The sequence below is a fragment of the Choloepus didactylus genome, chromosome 2, assembly GCF_015220235.1.
Source record: "Choloepus didactylus isolate mChoDid1 chromosome 2, mChoDid1.pri, whole genome shotgun sequence".
Lineage (NCBI taxonomy): Eukaryota > Metazoa > Chordata > Mammalia > Pilosa > Megalonychidae > Choloepus > Choloepus didactylus.
The window spans coordinates 210,044,651-210,051,300 of record NC_051308.1 but is presented as its reverse complement, the minus strand read 5'-3'; positions in this window follow the sequence as shown (position 1 = coordinate 210,051,300).

The following is a 6,650-nucleotide window of genomic DNA, read 5'->3' as shown; positions in this document are numbered from 1 at the left end:
GAGAAAACCCTTTTGTTCCTTTCTCTTTCCTCCCTAAAACCCGTACCAGAGAAGCAATCACAAAGAAGGGGGTGGCCCTGTAAGAGTTCTCCTCCCAGCTACAGCCCCAGCCACTGAAGCCACTAGCCTGGTCTTCATGGGGTGGGAGCGAGGGAAAGAGCTTTGAATCAAATGTGAAATGGAAGGTTTAACTAATTTGGATGGACTCTTAATAAGCAAAAGTACTGGGCTCAGGATTGAAGTGGGGATGGATGAGGCGTCCACAGGAGGCACCATCCTTGTCCATGTTCTGACTTCCTTATTGACCTCCTTTTCCTGTCTGCCACTGCTGACCCCTGGCACAGCCCACCCCACCCCCTTCACCACCCTGGGCCTGGGACCCTCAGGCCCTCAGCCCAGAGCTTGCCCCCTCCTCTGGCCACCTACACCCACACCCACACATGCACACTCACACACACACACACTCCCTGGCATGCTGGCACGCCTGGCCAGCTCTTAAGACCTGCAAGAGTCTTTGGAAATACAGGAGCCAATCAAGGCATACAGGGGCCAGCTCAGTCATCAGAAGGGGTGAGCCACCACGGAGGCCCCACACCCTCAGTCTGTGCTTGTGGAAAATGCCTGGCTTAAGCAGGGCAATCAGATGATGTCTCCTGGGAATTTGGAATTTTGTGAGGAGAGGCACATAAATCTCAGCGTCATTAAGGCAGAATCACATTGATGGCAGTCTCTAGGAAGACAGTCCATGGTCTCTTACTGGGGGGGCGGGGGCTCTAGTCCCAACCTTCTGTGACAATTTTTTGGTTGTTCAATACTTTCTTGGAGACTATGAGATACCCCATGACCCTTCTAACAGGGCACACTCTCCCCCTCTTCTGCCCCTTTTGCCCTTGAGTTAGCCAGAGCTGGTCTCTATGGCTTGCAACTGAATGACTCTCAGAGGCCATTCAAGATCAGAGACGAGTGGTGCAGTGAGAAACAGGTGCCAACAGAGGGGGCTGTGGGCTCACTTTGAAGGCGACTTTGAGTTGCCCCAAAGATTCTGAAGGCCTTTGAAGGGAGGATCAGTCGGGGAGCCAGACAGTGGGAAAACGGCTCTTCCTTGCAGTATTTTGTCCTGGCCAGGACAGAGACAGTGCCCAAGGAGAAGGTGAGATGGAAAGTCAGGGCCTTCATTCCAATCACAGCTACATCTCTCATTTCACTCACTGTGTGACCTTGGACAATTTACCTATCCCCATGTGGTTTCCTTATCTGTAAAACTGGGATAAGACTAGAACCTACCTTACAAGCTGGTTGTGAGGATTAAATGAAATCGTGCATCTAAAGTGCTCAGAATGCTGTCTGGTACATGCGCTGTTAATGAATGTTAACTATTATTATTATTCTTATTTCACTGAGGACAGAACAAAAGGGACGTGGATAGAGTGCCAGGAGAGTGTATAGACATACTTCAGACCATGGGGGCTCTTTCAGGTACCCAGGGATTTGCGGTCCTGAGGCTGGGTTGGGGAGCTAGCTGGGTATCTTCCTGGAAGAGTCTGTGGTCATCCTGGGAGTGGAAAATTCTGGAAATGAGACCATGGGGATAGCCCAGGAAATGGAATCCATCCCTGATGTTCAGTATAGTGGGAGCAGGGCCCGGCCAGGCAGGAGGGTGGGAGGCTAGTTGGGAGGGCATCCACTCTGAACGTTTTTGACCTCGGGAGGCCAGTTTGCTACGAAGATCCAGGGACCGTCTTGGTTGACTCTCAGGTGTTGGGGCCAGGTCAGGTCATCATTAAGTTTAAGTCCTTCTAGACTGTTTCTTTCATCTGTGCGTGCACACGCACACACACACACACACACCAGAAGAGCCTAGGCCTAACTCATTTAACCATCCCCCTATTAATGGATACTTATAATTACTTTCAATTATTTCACTGTTAGAAACTTAGCTTTATTAATATGTATATATATTGAATCTCTGTGCATATATGCAAGTAATTCTATAGAGTAGGTTCCTAATACCACTCTCCACCAATTAATCCTCTCAACACAGTAAATTAAATTGGTTATTTCCCACCTCTTGACCCCAATTAGATATTACTGATCTTTAAAATTTGCCAGTTTGCTGAAAAATTATATATATTTATTGATTTAACTTATATTCCCTGATTATTACCCAGGTTAAGTGTATTTTTATATGTTTTTTGACCTTTCCTATTTATTCATGACTTGCCTTTTTATATCCTTAGACCAATTTTCATTTAGGTTGTTTATCTTTTTCCTATTAATTTGCAGCATCTCTTTATGTGTTCTAGATAAATCCCTTTGCCTATCATATAGGTAGTAAATAATTTTCTCAGTCTATGTCTTTTCACTTTGCTTAGAAGATTTTTTAGTATACAGAAACTTCTTGTTTTATATAGTAAAGTCTGGCATCCATTTCTACATTTCTTTTTGGTATTTTTATAGTTTTATATGTTCAGCTCTTTGACCAATTTGGAATTTACTTTGATATATGCTGTGAAGTAGATTTCCGACTTTATTTTTCTCCCTCTTTTTCTTTTAAATCCATTTCTTAATGGACTAAAACCATTTTTGTTTTATCTAGGCACAGATAGAAGAACAGAAATTTTCCACATCCAAGATAGGAATTATCCAGGACAGGTTTATAGCTCCATGGTAGGCTAGTGGTAATTTCTCTTTGACAGTGTTCCAGACCCAAATTATTCTGGCCATGTTCTGATGTTAGATTGTGGGTAACTATGATTGCATTTATTGTTTTGAATTGTAGCCTAGGAAAATTCTCAGTGCCCCTAAGTAAAGGCCCCTCACCCCCCATGAAATATTTCTTTCTGCTCTGAATCACTGACTGAAAAAGTCTGTATCTCTGGAGTTCATTAATTATCTTCTTATGAGTAATGTGAATCTTACAATGATAGTTTTCCTTTTTCCCTTTAGTATCCAGGAAGCTCCAACCTTGGTTAAAGGTTTAGCCTTAATCTGCTGTATCTCTTTGCCTATGTACCTGCATACTAAACTATCCTACATTTTGACTTTGATTATAACATATATTTTCCTTTGTTCTGGTTTTCAACTTACTATTCCGATCTTTTCATATTACCATGTGTGCTCTTGGATTAAATGAGATAATGCATGAGAAAATACATATCCTGGTGTCAGACATATATTTGGGGCTCAACAGATGGAAGCTAATTCCCAGTCCCCAGAGTTAAGCTCTGGTTTCTGGAGCCTCATTCAATCCACACCCCATCTCCCGCCCCATTGTAGACAGAGCCGAGTTGATACTTTGGGAGCCTCAGCCCTGCTAGGTGGGGCTGGAGAATGGCCCTGGAGCTGGAAGGCGGAGAAGTAGCCTAGGGATAGAACACGCTGGAGCTGGAAGTGATCTGTAGAATATCGCCTTGTGTGTGTCTCATACTTTCTCAAAATCAGAAACTCTGCAGTGGCTCCTGGAATCTGCATTTAGTGTACATTAACGTCTGAGAACGAATGACTTCTCCATCTTAACTGATTTTAAGTTCAGGGAAACTGGAGGCCAAAGGAGGAGAAGTATAAAATCAGGTTAGTGAATGAGCTTGGGTGAGGCCTGGGGGGTGTGTTGCAAGGATCACTGAGTGGGACAGGAATAAGAATTGAAAGGGTGAGAATACACAGGGCTTAAGTGCTCAAGGGAAATGTTTTTCGTGTTATAGCAGCAACAAAACACTTCTGTAATTTGAATTCTGAAAGGAGACCCAGGATAGACCTCTAATTAAATAGACCCAATCCTTCCTTGCCCTCCACCCCCGGTGGCAGAAACTGCCAAACAGGGCTGCTAAACTGGTAGGTGCCGTTAAGGTGGTGAAAGCTGAGAGAATATTGGACTACTAACATATCGGTTGGCAAATGGTAAATAGTAACTGTAAAAAATAGTAAAATTAAGTATTTATAAACATAAATTATGATATAAGCTCATTAGTACCTATGGTAATGAACATTGATAAATGGACCTCCTAAAATAGCAACTTCGCCCACGTCACAGCAGACGGTGCTGACTGCATTGCTCATTCTTTATGAAGTGCTTTGTGCTGGAGAGGACTCATCAGTTTATCTTTATCCTCGATTACTCACTTGCTAGTGCTTCTAAATAGTTGAGCCTTTACTTTGCTTTTATTGTGGTTGCACTGAAATACTCATGTATTGCTTTCTTCAGCGATCCAGAGGAACATTTAAAGATGAACACCCAGGATAAAGACACAACAATAAAAGGATAAGAGTTCCTTTTAAATATCGTAAGTAAAAATCTTCTGAATCTGGGGGAGAAATAAATAAGAAAAAGATATTAACAAGGAATGGCAGTTCCTAATACTATGTAAAAACCACAACGTCCTGGAAAAGCCTTTGATGTTATAGAGAATCTATTGAAAATGAAACAATTTGTATTTCTAGAATTAAAAACATATTTATTATTTCAACAAAAATGATGAGTGTATTATTATTCCTAGTAAATTTGAGAACACAAAAGGTGCTGGATAGCTATTGCAAGTTGAACATGCTCAACATATGCCATTCAAAAATGGCAATTATGTTCTGTTCACCTTCATGGTTTGTATCAGTCAGGTTTGGATCAGAGAAGCAGAAACACTATGAATGATATAGAAAAAAGAATTTGTTATAGGGGTTAGGCTTTATCCAATTAAGGAGATTTGTTCAGGGCACAGTGGGGGTAGTTTGTCTGCTCCTCGATATCTGGGACCTCATGTGAGAAAATTTGACAGCTGAGGACCAAAACCATTTGGAGGCATCTTCACTCACATGTCCAGTGCTTATGTCCAGTGCTTGCTGTCGGCTGGGACCACAGTGTGGACATGTGACTGAGATAGGGCCAATGGAATGTGAGTGGAAGTGATGTTCATCTCTTGCAGCCTGGCCCATCCATACCTTCCATGCATGATCCTTCTCTTCTCCATTTATCACCTGAGTAGAGAGGACTCCACAGACTTAGAAGAGGGTAAAACCTTAAGATGGAAAGGCTTGGGTTTCTGAATGACTGTATGGAGCAAAGGCCTCGCTAACCTGCGTTGAGCTGTGACATGAATGAGAAATAACTTTTTATTAAAGTAAGCTGTTGAAATGTTGGCATTTGTCACTGCAGCTAATGTTAATTATCCTAGCTAATAAACTGGTTTATTGCAGTTACAAATGTCCAGAGATTCTGACCTAGTGTGAGATCTGGAGCTGCAAGCATCCCTGGTGACCCTTCTCACCATCACAACTGTTACATGTACTCTTGTCACTACGTCACTACATCTTGTAGCTCATGTTACCGAAAATGTGTTTGATGGAATTTTGGTTCTTTTAAATGGCTTTTTCTGACTAATGATCACCACTCACAAAGTCATTTTATTGGCATTTTGTTAAGATAAAAGAGCTATATTGTCTTTCTATCACCAAATTTACAAACTACTCATATCTGGACCCATCTCCCCTGTCCCCATGATAATGGAGTAGTGTTCACCTCCTATCTAAAGCCAGTTCCTCCTCTTCTACCCTTAATACCAAGTTCTCCCTTCTCAAAGACTTCATTCATGTTATCTTCCCTCTCTTGGATCATTCATCTTTCTGTACTAAATCATTCCTACCAACATATATGCTCTAGTATCTCTCATCTTAAAAGACAAAACCTTCACGCCCCTTCCTCTTTATCCCCATACATCTATAAACCTATTTCTCTGATTCCTTTTCAGCAAAACTTTTAGAATGAGTCTTTATGTTGTTGCCTCAGTTTCCTCACTTCACATCCTCTTTTCACCCCACTTCCTTCTGTCTTCAACACTCCACTAAAACTTCTGTTTGGGTTACTGATGTCCCCCACTTTACCAAATTACATTAGTTTCCTAGCTTCCAAAACAAATACCATGCAGTGGATTGGCTTAAACAGTGGGAATTTATTGGTTTATGATTCTGAGTCTAGGTGAAGTCTAAAATCAAGGTGCCATCAAGGCGATGCTTTCTTTGAGAAGACTCTGGCATTCTGGGGCTGGATGCCAGAAGATCCTTGGTCTTTGCTTTTCTGATGTGTGGCAATGCACTTGGTGGCCTCTCCTGGCTTCTCTTTACTCTTCTGTGATCTGTTGACTGCCAGTTTCTGCCTGCTCCCTGTGGCTTTCTCTCTTTTGTGACCTTCCCTACAAGGCCTTCAATAATAGCATTAAGACCCATCCTGACTCAGCTGGGACACATCTTATTTGAAGTAACCTCATCAAAAGGTCCTACTTGCAATGGGTACACACTAACAGGAATGGACCAAGTCTAAGAACATGTTTTTCTGGGGTACATACAGTGTCAAACCACCACAGAAATCCAAAGCAATTTTCTATTCTTGTCCCTCTTAGTCCTCTCAACAGCATTCAACGGAGTTAAACAAGCTCCTCCTTGAAACACTTTCTTCATTTGGCTTCCATAGAACATCTTTCCTAACTCACTGTTTATGCTTTGGTCCCTTTTGTGGGCTCTCCATTTGGATATCTCAAATCAAATAAATCCAAATTAGATCTCTTGACTAACCCCTCCAAGTCTGTTCCCCCCACAGGCATCCACCATCCACTCATTGGCTCATGCCCAATAACTCAGAGTCATTCTTCTCACCTCCCTCTCCCCCT